Source organism: Eutrigla gurnardus (assembly GCF_963514095.1).
Source record: "Eutrigla gurnardus genome assembly, chromosome: 4".
Taxonomy (NCBI): domain Eukaryota; kingdom Metazoa; phylum Chordata; class Actinopteri; order Perciformes; family Triglidae; genus Eutrigla; species Eutrigla gurnardus.
In genome coordinates, this window is record NC_139918.1 from 8,200,669 (window position 1) to 8,213,379 (window position 12,711).

At 40.6% G+C, this 12,711-nt stretch overlaps 1 gene segment (V, D, J or C); it reads left to right on the forward strand.

Annotated features, from left to right (window-relative positions):
* The first annotated feature begins 7,091 nt into the window (after positions 1-7,091).
* On the forward strand, positions 7,092-12,574 carry LOC311012633 (immunoglobulin lambda constant 6-like). The segment is given in 3 exons: positions 7,092-7,194; positions 8,712-9,023; positions 9,143-12,574.
* Positions 12,575-12,711: the final 137 nt, after the last annotated feature.

Sequence of the window (12,711 nt, forward strand, 5' to 3'; positions counted from 1 at the left end):
GCGCCATCTGTCACGACCGGAATCTCGTCCTGGTCCTCGGATTTTCTCCGTCCTCTCAAAAACCTGATCTATACACAAGGTCATATAAGTTCCATTCTATTCTCAGATGCATCATTAAGGTTTAAATGTCAAAAATCAATATATTGCATCAAACCTCATATGTAAATCTTCAATCTTATCAAATCTTGAAGCTTCAGTTTTTGTTTTTATAGTTGTACAACATTCAACAATCATATCAAATATGAGAACTAACCAAGTGCTCACCTATTTATCTGTTCATGTGAACAGTATTTCAACGATATTTATGGTAAGTAACCATTTACATTCAAAATATATCATAACTATATCAAAATAATGTGCAAATAACATAAAAAATACACATATTGAGATTTAGAGGTATCAAAGAAGTGTGCTTAATTACTCCAACACTATAGACCTATTTATGCGAGAGAAACTGCACCAAAAATTACCCTCTAAGTAACTTTAGACTCACATTGAAATGAAATAAATTCCTTCAGTAGTTCACATAACAAAATAAAATATTATTTTACTCTCATCATATGGTTTATCAAATTACTTTCCCTGTAAATTGACATTAGGAAAATAAAACAAACCTCCTTTTTACATTCAGATATCGGCATAAAATAATAGATACAATACACACATGTTCAAAATATTGCATCATTATTCACTTCAGTTCACTCTCATAGCCTTTAATATCACCGCTGCTCTCTTTCAGCACACTGAAAATCAACAGAGAAATAGCATCGGAGCAGCTAAAGAGACACGTGTCTCACCGTTGCTCTGTAGTTCAAAGCCGAGCACGCCGATGTCGGAGCTGCAGCGGCTCTCCGGGTGGAAGGTAAGTGGTTAGCCTGTTAGACACTGAGCTAGCATTAGCATGGACAACGACGGTAAGTACTAGCGAGGTTTATTTCTCCAGATAAACAACTCGTCTTACCGACGCGACTCGTCTCCTTCATGTAGTCACTCGGCTCCGGACTCCCAGTGGGTAAGTGCGCTGGCTTACGTTTCCTCTTTTCACAGGTTAGCTCGGGTTTCTCTCTTTTGTCTGCTAAGCAGGTAGCTGCGCTCACCCCCGTGGCTAAGATGAAAAGGGCCCGGAGAGCGACGCACTTCACCTCACGAGCTGACCGTGGTCTGCGTTACCCCTGATTAGCTGTTGGTCTACTCCATGTGGGATCATGTGAACTGAGCGGCGCATTCAAATGCAATGGGAGATTTAAAACTTTGCAGATACAAACAAATAAAAATAAGAAAATAAATACTCTCTCTTCTTTCTATTATCTAATTGTGTTCATTTTACACCTGGGCTACACCAAGGAATCACTTCCAGTACGGGACATTGGTTTTATCTGTCTCCCTGTTTTGAATGAAGACTCCAGAGTCGGTGTCGACCACAATCAGGTGCAAGGCTTGTGACAAAGTGAATTGGGGAGTACTACAAAGTGGATCAATGATCATTGGCCTTTGGTGTTCTGGTACGAAGAACACTTCTGAACCACAATATACTCCAACATGCACTCTAAGAAATGATTCATGGGCTTCATGGATGACACTTACAATAAAGATATTTAACAGCATAAAAAATGTACTTTAAGTAAGTTAACAACTTGTTTTAAGAAGTTGGTCAAACTGAAAAAAAGATATTGACTTATTAATATCCATTTTGAATAAATATTTCTTCGTTCACTCAACAGCGAACACTAAGTCAGTGTAACTTTATTGAGTTTCAACTGTGAATCAAAACTAAGGACACTCCTGAACCATGGGCGTCGCTAGACCTCTTTTACTGGGGCACGTGCCCCAGTATTGATCTGCCGTGCCCCAGTAAAATCTCACGCTCGAGTTTTAATGAGCTACTATATTTGGCAGTGGATTCATTTATATTGATAGTAACGGTTAAAGAATGGATTTTTTTTCTCATCCACAATGTCAAACCAGCGCAGTTTAACCCTAAATACAAAGCTGAGGCACGCACCTCGTGGTCCGGGTCCAGCGCGCACATTACGTCCCCCCCACCACCATGTCATGGTATGATCCACTTCTCTCTCCCACCTGCCCCGCTCGCCCTGATGCCCGCAGTAGCCGGCGTGAAGCGGCACAGTGCGTGTAGTTTCTGTCTGTCGTCCCAGTAAGGAGCTCAAACAACGACATGTACACATTTCTTTTACCACTCAATAATCACCACCAGTCCTCATTCCTGCTGCTCTGAATCACAGATCACTCTTTGAGTTGTTTCATATAGTTAGATAGCTGACGGTTTACCCCATTATCTTTTCATTTTAATACAATTTACTTTATAGTACTTTGTAAACCAAGTGATGGCTCAGCATTAAAGTAAGATTTACAGTCACAGTGATTTCCCCAACCCTCAAAGTCTGATGTTCTTCATTCACAAATGTGGGAACGGTACTCCAAAATCATCAAAAACATGTTGAGAATGTTCATAATGTATGTTGAAATAAATATGAATTAGAGATTAATATCTCTACATTTTTACCTTTCAGTTTTTAGCAGCAGTAGTATGGCTGTGGCAGTAATAGTGGGCAGTTTATATAGCACATTGTATAGCACATTTCATACACACAGCGGGAATTCAAGGATGTTTTTTGTGATTTGAGTAATAGGGGGCCTGTGCCCCAGTAGAGCTTAATGTCTAGCAACGCCCCTGTCCTGAACTTGACTTGTTTTTGCGTGCCAGGTTGCAGCAATCCTCCGACATCCATGTGAGTGACAGGAGCAACGGCAATGTTTGTCCAATATCACTGATTTGGTCAGAAACGGTTTCTGCTGTGTTTCATTCACTACAGATGCTAACTGTATCTGAGGGATTCTAATGAATGAGTGCCATTTGCTAGTTGTAACTCTTCCAAATTGAACTTATTTTTTAGCTTTTTTAAACACCAAATCTAAAAACATACATATTTAACTGTTCAAAATGTGTATTGGTCCATCTCAGGCAACTGTATGATTATTTTAGAAGTGAAGTGAAAGATGGATGCATTTTTCTCAGTCCTGTTACCAAAACTCATGTGCCAAAAAGCAATATTAAAAGCATATCAACTAATTCCTTTGCTTTCCCCTCAATTTCCCTTAATTGTTAATTTTGAAGAAATGTTTGGTGACATGTTGAAATAATTGATATTTGTGACAAAAAATGACTATATGAAGCTGATGACTGAACTTGAAAAGTTTTGCATTGAAACAGTCGCACCTCACATTGTGTTGCACAAGCAGCTGACATCCCTGTATGTCAGTTCTCCGGGCTATAGGGTCACTGATGTATCCTCATATGGATGGAACTGATGGCACATCTTTGAGCATCTCCATAACTGTTTCCTCGTTGACAAAAACTTGATTGTTGTGTCTTTCTTTTCAACACAGCAGTTCTGTGACATCAGGAATATCTGTCCCTTTGCTGACCAGACCAGCCCTCCTCTTCAGGGCCCCTCCCACACCGTCCGGGGGACCCTTCCCGTCGCTCGCCTCAAAGAAGATCCACGTTCCAGCAGTGAACCCTCGTCAGAACAGCTCAGTACAAAACAGGAAAAAAATCCCCTCGCTGTTTATACTGAGAGAAAAGGCCGTCCCTGTAAAAGTGGATTGTGGAGACCTCTGGATATGCACTCTATAAGTAATCAAGCACTGGTGACAAGTGCTGCCAGATTGCTGGTTGACACTGCAGAAGGACATTGGGCTGGAGGATGTGTGCACATAGAGGACCCCCGTGTGCAGTGTCGCCTGCTGGTGTGATGCTCTGAAGTGAACAGCCTGTATTTCTGTGCTCTACGTGCAGAGGTCATTTTCTGAAAAACCAACATGATTTAAGCATTCATGTGCTTCCTAGCCATGTCTCAGTGCCCTGTAGTGGACAAACTGATGTTTGATGTTGTCTGTCTTTTAAACCCTTTGCAGCAGCAGGTTCAGCTGTTTAATACTGTTCAGTACTGTACAATACTCAGTCCTGTTACTCACATAAGAGTAACAGGGCTGAGTTTTTAGCATAGAATTAGGCAACTCACAAAAAATAGCCACATAGCATCTCTGCTAAAAACATGTGGACACAGAGCACAATATAGTCGTTGACCAAAAAAAGCTATTTTTAAAATGAACAAATAATATCTAAAAAATAATTTAGGTAACAGGAATGTACACTATTAATGACACCCTCAGTCAACACTAAAATATCATTAAATATAAAGAAAAGTAACTGTGAGAACTTGCTTTTGGTCTTCCCATGGCCTTCAGAAGATTCAAATGAACCAACTTCCTGTTGAACACGTGACTTGGGGAGTTATTTTCCAGAAGGGATTATGTGTCAGGGTAACAGGACTGTGTGAAAACCTGGGGACACGAATACAATGTATATTGTAATTGGATTATTATGGACTATTTGGGAATTAAATGCATGCAAATCAGAGATGGGGTATGGAGTCACCCAACAATGCAAGACAATTAAGATTTCTGAAGGATTATAATGATTGTATTGCATGGAACAGTGTAGAGTCAGAGGCTGGGGAAGGCCTAAAATGCTATTTTTGAGTGTTCTAGGTAATTTATTTTAATGTTTGAAATGATATTTCTTAAATTTGCAATTGGACCGATATGCAGGACACTTTGCTTAGTAATAAAATGTATTTTACAGTAAATTGTCATGCATATTTATACATGTAATGTCCTGTGGATGGAAATGGCACCCATTCAATAGAATCCTTCATCTAACAGTAACTTTAAATACGTTGTTTTCACCGAGCACTTAACTTCAGGGGGAAATCAAGCTAATTTAGCAACGGTACTAGCTAGCTAATAGTGACTTCAACACAGTTTCACTTTGGTAGCTGAATTAATTTACGTTCATTTACATCAGACATGTGAAGTGTTGACACTGTAAAGGTAAAAGGTTAAGTGTCTCCTTTTGTTCTAACTTAAGTTGGTGTCATTGAGGTCTGGTCAGCAACAGTTGCATTGCTGGTCTGTTCTGAAAGTGAACCTGGGACAAATGTATTTTACTTGGTGTTTTTCAGTTTCATGTGTGTCGTGTTGCTGTTAAAGCCTTAAAGGTATTTTTGTTTGAGGCAGGCGTCTCTGAGAAAAGGATGAGGATCTCTTCAAAGAACACTTGGTAGGTAAATCAGATGCTTAGTTCTGACACACTGGACTTTGTGTTACACTCAAATACAATACCATGTTTTCAAATGGGATGACTTAAAACATGTTTATTCTGATCTACTTCCAACAGGATGGAGAAGTGCAGGTTACAGATGAAGGACCATGATGAGGGGCCATCATGTTGATCCAGCCAGTGCAAGGATAGTGACAGAGGGAACAGAAGTCCTGGAGAACCTGGATGTTCCAAGTGCCTTCGCCATGTTAATGGTGCTGATATACGCCATCAACCTCAACTACCAAAACAACTGATGAAAACGTTTGAGGTGTTTCAAAAAATACTCCTTGAACTTGATGGACTGAAAACCAGCCCGAAGGTAATGTTGCAAAGGAATATACTGCTGTCCTAAAAAGTGTAATTAGAAAGTGGAAGTTTTAAGTTTAGTTAACATACTAATAGAAATAAATGTGTTCATTGATCACATCCATCATGTGTACCTGCAGTTTGTTTGAAAGACACATGTGGACGCTAGATGTTCACGCTGGATTCTCACACACTTGTTGGCACTAAGTTGCTCGTCTACTGGGTCCACGAGGCTAAAAGTACTGCACGTTTGGAGAGGTGTTGATTACACTTTATGACCCTCCAATGCCGAAAGACTCATTCACGCCTTCATTTCCTCCCGACTGGATTACTGCAACTCACTCCTCCATGGCATCAGCTCCAGCTCCATCAACTGACTCCAACTGGTCCAGAACGCAGCCACAGGACTCATCACCCGCACCAAAACCTGGGACCACATCCCCCCGGTCCTAAAGAACCTCCATTGGCTTCCCCTCTCCCACTGTATCACCTACAAATCCTGGTCCTCACTTTCAAAGCACCCCACCATCTGGCCCCCCCTTAACTGACCCCCTCCCCCCGACCGATGGTGAGGTAAATTTCATCAAAACAAACCTCTGAAGGCGCGTCTGTTCTCCACACTATGTGAGGAGATGGAGCTGAACATTCAGCTGTGGTGTTTCACAGCGAGGCTAGGTGGCTCTCAAGAGGGAAAGTGTTGTCCCGAGTCTTTGAGCTCACAGAGGAAGTTTGTGTGTTTTTGGAGGAGGAGCAGATTCATGACGTTGCAAGCAAGTTTAGTGATGAACAATTTCTGATGAAACTGGCCTATCTAGATATATTTAGAAAACATAATTAATTAAATCTTCAGCTTCAAGGCAGAGACAAGCACCTTCCTCACCTGGCAGACAATATTAGCACATTCATGGGAAAGCTTGAGATGTGGGGCAGACCACTTTCTCAAGGAAATACTGGTTCCTTTTGTCTGAGGGGTTTTGCTGAAACCAGTGATCCTGGAGCCACCACAGTGATTCCCATCTCTTCCCTTACCTGTATGACTGAGTGAGGGATCCATTCAATGCAGCAGCACTCACTGATTTCACCTCTGATGAAGAGGATCAGTTCATTGAGATGACATCTGCCTCCACCCTGAGGCTGAGGTTTACAGGCCAGACATGAGTGAGTTCTGGCTTGGTGTGGAGGGGAGCATTCACTCTGCTTCCCTTCACCACATCCTCTCTCTGTGAGATGGGCTTTTCTGCTGTCGCCTCACTGAAAACACAGATCTAAGACATGACTTGAGAGTGTCAGTATCAACCTGCAACCTCGCCTTAAAAAGATCCATCCATCCATCCATCGTCTGCCGTTTATCCTGTATTCAGGGTCACGGCTTTGTTCTCATTCTAGCAAAGTGAAATGTATTCCATTTTTCTGTTTTGGAAAAAGCTCACAGACTGATGGAGCAATGACCAACATTACAAAAAGTTTAAATGGAAGTTGCTTTTTCATTTGTACAACATTGACAAATATCTGCATTTTTTTCTTTTGTACGTTATTTCAATTAAGTTAAACTTTGTTTTGTTGGGGGGGGGGGGGGGGGCATGACTGGAGACGTTTGAGAACCACTGGATTAGAGAAACATCGTGGAGATGGTTTTTGTATCACTCTGTTTCACTGTGGAGGGTATATCTTTGGCTCTGGAAGTAAACTGTACATAACAGGTAAGGAGAATATTTCATGTCCCTTCAGTTGTTTTATAGAACAAGTTGAAAATGTGTTTTAATGAGTTTCTGCTGCTTCAGGCTTCTCATGTTAGTTTTTCCATCATTAGTAGAGAATTCTTGTGGCCGTGAAGCTGTTGTTCTATTAAAAGGTTCATAATTCCTGAAACAACGACTCAAGTTATTCTTTAATTCTGCAGGAGATTAAACAGATTTTTATATATAAAGTAAGTATAAAGTAAAAAGTATAAAGTATTTGATCCCCTCAATAATTCAGCAGAATATAATATTAGAAATGAATTAAATTACGTTGTGGAGGATCAAAATTCAATCATTTTTAATAGTAAAATTGACCTCATGACATTCATGTTATGTGATGGTACGGTATGTTTGTGGAAGACATATTTATACATAACAGCAAACAGATACTGCAGGTGATTGTACAATAAATCTAATTCATGCATATTAATTTATGTTTTTTAATATATGATTCAGAAAAATAAATGACACACATGTATCTCGAGGCACTATTAATATGAATAGTATATGATACTCAACTTGATTTCAAATATATTACTGTAAATATAATTTTGAAAGTATATTGTATTATATTATACTATATTATATTATATTATATTGAATTTGCCCAAGTTATAAATAAAGTTACGGAAAAAAAATGCATTGCGTATGCATATTTTCTTTTGTGTGTGCAGTTTGAGTATTTTTGTAAATATATATTATATGCAATATATATTGAAATCATTTTAATTAATTAGAGATGAAGGTAAATATGTCAAATATTATTATATCTATATTAACACTACTGAATCAACAAAATGTGATAACTCTATGAAGGTATATAAATGTATCTTCAATATTATATTATATTGTACCTATATATATCAAAATTGTTATGAAATAAGTAAATACATTATTATCTGTATCATTTTCTTAAGCAAGATTAAAATAAATGGTGGGAAACCTAATATTATCATATTAGCAACTATATTTTATGTGAAGGTGAATATGGAACTTGTAGTAATATGTATATAAGCCCCAATATAGGAAATACAATTCAACTATATTAAGATACTTTTCATAGTTATAAAAGCTGTATAAAGATATACAAATGTATCTTCATAATTATATTATATCATATTTAATGATATTATATGTAAATCCCCCCCTCATCGGTTAATAACATCTAAACATTTGTATGTAATAATATACAGCAGTCATTATTCATATTTGACATTTCATTAATTTAAAATTATTCTGACAAACGTCTAAGTATATGATGGTAATTAAATAATATGTTATACATGTTGAAATCATCACAATTACTTTGATACGAAGGTGAATATTGTTATAATATGTATATTAGTCCCTTCTGAATACATAAAGTGGTATAACTGTATAAAGGTATCTTCATAATGATATGATAGTATATGATAGTATGTTATTGTTGACTCTGTGAATGTGTGTCTGTGCTGCTTGTTGCTGCTGTCAAACTTCAGATGAGCAGGTAATGAAGCCCGTGGTGAGCGTGTACCCAGCAGCATCCAGAGCCCACCTGGAGGGGAAGAGCTCTCTGCTGTGTCTGGCCTCAGACATGTTTCCTCCTCTAGTCCGGTTCTCCTGGAAAAGACGAAAGGAGACTGGTTCTCTGGAGGAGGAGGTGCTCCCTGCTGTGGGAGAGCAGCTGGAGATCAGAGAGTCGGGACACGCCGCCTCCATCTTGCTGCTCCATCAACAAGAGATCAGCACATATAAATACCGCTGCTCCGTCCAGCACGAGGGGGGCACAGTGGAGGCCCAAGCAGAACAAGGTACTGAAGGCTTGGTGACTGTTCAGCAGTGATTCAGCTTCATGTGGATGCACTGCTGTCCAAGATATCAGAGGAGCAGACGACTGACGTCGCTCACTGTCACTCCTTTTCTCTTTCAGAGGTTCCAGCTGACTGTAAGATCAACTGCATCCACTCCTTCAATGCCAGTGTTTCCTAACTCCCTTCAGCTTTTATTGTACTGTGACAATTATTATTATTTGGTTCCTCATTCAGAGAGGTGTTGGGGTAGTAGCAGGAGCAGATTTGGTTATCAACAGCTAATTATTAATATAAATCTGATTATCGATATTAATAATTATATTTAATATATTATCATGATATAATCATGAATAAACAGGGCACCACCCTGGGATCAGGGAAAAGATAACCTAAAACTGTATTCAGTCTCAATATAAAGGTTTTATACTCACATGCCAATCATCGTGATCATTGGCATAGAAGTATAAAACAATCTAACAATTAAAAAGGCGTGAAATTCAAGCACTAGCCTTCACAACCTGCTGTTATCCAGTGACACATACACAACAAGCACAAGAGACCGCTAGTTATAATATAATAAGATTCATTAAAATCAGTAATAACAAAGCCTTATTACCTAACTACCTAACACACAAAACTAAGCTAAACAGAAGGAGAGACACACGTGGTGTGTGTGTGTGTGTGTGTGTGTGTGTGTGTGTGTGTGTGTGTGTGTGTGTGCGCGTGCGTGCGGAGAGAGAGAGAGAGCGAGAGAGAGAGAGAGAGAGAGAGAGATGGCAGGGCGCGACCACCAGATGGAGCTATGTCCTTTAACGTCCGGAGACAGAAACAGCTGGCGGAGGATACGTGTGGGGGCGGTGTATGTGGGTGCACATGTGTGTTAGCCAGAACAAAGAGAGAGAATGCACGCGTAATACACAAAGGATCAGTAAGCTATTACCATCACATGGGAGCCCGTGAATGAACTGGCGTCCGTTCGGCGGGACCCCGGTCTTTTAACTGATGGTAGATCACTTACTGAGCTCGTGAATGTGTCCGAGGTTGGACACGCATTGTTACTGAGAGGAAACCCAGCGGCGTGGGTACACAATCAGCATTCAAATACAACAACACAGAAAGCAACGGACTCGGCGGTCCGTGATCAAAAGTTAAAACACGTTAACAAGAATTACAAGCATATCCTCCACTATCAAACTTATGTCTCTGCCCAGACTGATAGCCTCTTACTGGTGTCGTTGCGTAGGCTGCGAGTCCGTCCCGGCGATGGCGGCGTTCCTCGACGCAGCGGTGGCGGCGACGGTAGTTCGTAAGTCCCGGCGGCAGCGGGGGACGTGATGAGTCGGCTAAGTCCAGACGAGAGCGGGGCGTTTTCCCTCTCGTTGATCAAACTCGAATAAAGAAAACAGTTCGTGTTTCTTCCTTCCGCAGGCAATAATATAATCGCGGCTTGGCGATTTAGTCAGCTGACTTCAGACAGGAGCGGGGCTTCCAGCTGGTAGCTGGAATGCAGGAACCCGTTGTGTTCCTCTTCTGCAGGCGAACAGAGAGGATCGCGCGGTTGTGGCGATCTCTCAGGATCCCAAAACGAGTAAAAGAAAAGGGGCGAGTCGCGGAAAACGGGGAAAAACAGTCTGTCGCTCGTCCAGCGAGCTCGGGGAGAAGACTGTGGCCTAGGACAAAGGAAACACTGCAGACGTTATAAGTTCGCCTCCTGTTGCAGCGGTGTGCTGCGGTGGACGAGTCCACCTCCTGTTGCAACGTTGTGTCGCGGTGGTAGAGGAAGTCCTTCAGGAAGCGCCGGTTTATATAGCTCACGGCTGCTCCCGGGGACCCCCTGGGGTACCTGTGGTTGTCAGCCAATAGGGCACCAGTTGTGTGACGTTGCACTTCGCACCTCGGAGAGAAGTGAAACTAAAATGGTTGTTGTAGTTTTTTTATCTCCTTTGTTCCTTTGTCCTGACCGCATGTGAAGGCTTTTGTAGGCCGCATTGTGTAGTCCTAATGGTGAGGTCCCAACAGAGGCATGAGAGTGAAAGGGGGAGAGAGGGGGGGCAACACACAGAAAGGGTTGATTTCATCTAATATAATATGTAAGAATAATAAAAAGCTGCTTGGGGTCGCTGCAGTGAGGACTTAGCCTCGATACATGGGGTGCCAACTCTACCGACTGAGCTATGCGGCGCCCCGTTATGCTGCTATTTAAATCATTGTCCTGGCTCCATCCCTACAACGCTTGGTGGGCCCTTATTGGTTGTTTTTAAGGAGGACCTTTGAACTTTCATTCAAATTGTAGCCGACCTCTGTCTTCATGCAAAGCTGGTTTTAAATAAAAGTTACTCTGATGAGAGAAGAGATGGGCATGAGGACTTAGGACACCAGTTCCAAATATCAAGCAACCACATTTATTGTTTAGCTTTTTTGCTCTTTGTTACCGTCTTAGTCGTCAGACCAAATGTTCTTCAAAAGAGGATAAACCCGATTGGCCTGACATTTCCTCCTCACATGTTTTTATCTAACAAAACATTCTGCTTCAATCCATATTTGTTGGTATTTAACCTTCAAACACTACATTTTCACTGTTGTGAGAAAGACAAAGGGAGGCAGCACCTGTATTAACGGGGAAGTCTAGCAGCCATCAAACAGCACCTGAAATTACATTTATAGAACCGAAAAATCATAATTCACCCACTTGTTTAGGACAATGACATCATATTTGACAATAGACATTCAAAGCTTCAATCTACAACCTTAATAGAAGTAAAATATAAATGTAAAAATGTCTTATGAGGGCTGATCTGGGACAAGCTGTTACTACAGACTTGTGGACAGCTCTTACCACAGAGTCATATGTAACCATCACCTGTCATTTCATTCAGAACGGGGAGTTGAATACTCTATAATCATTAAATAAGAGTACTGGAATATGGAAGTTACTTGTGTGTGTGTGTGTGTGTGTGTGTGTGTGTGTGTGTGTGTGTGTGTGTGTGTGTGTGTGTGTGTGTGTGTGTGTGTGTGTGTGTGTGTGTGTGTGTGTGTGTGTGAGACAGTGTCCTTCCAGTCTCAGTGCAGGGTGAAGCTGCTCTGCCTGCTGTACACAGTGCTGATAGTGAAGAGTCTTGTGTACTGCTGTGGACTCAGTCTGCTGATGATCTCCAGAAAGAAGGGACGCTCCACCAACTGCTCACATGCTGACTGATCACCATCACATCTCATCAATTCATCTCATTTATCACTTTAATTATATTCACAAATATACATGATGACTTGATGAGGTTGGTTGTATGATGTGTCTTTTCATACAGGATAGACACAGTCATCCTAAAAATATATACATAAATACATATTTAGACATTATATTTACAGTAATTCAGTGTAAACTCTTTGTAGTGTTACTTTGATAGTTAAGATGAATAGTTAGCTGACTGGTTGATGTTTTATTATTTACAGTATTTTTCTGTGCTTGTGTTTGTTTTTAATACATGATTCAGAGTGTGGCAGATTTGTCAAATTATTTCACTGTAAGATTCTTAATAAACTGAAAATTCACAGTGTTTTATGGACATCCTTGTTCTTATGGATTTGAGTTTGGTTTCATAGCAAATAATCAGGAACAGAATCAAGTTTGTTGAGTTTGTTGGCACCAGTAATGTGACTGTGGATGTAAGTCGCTGTGAATATACTTTCACAC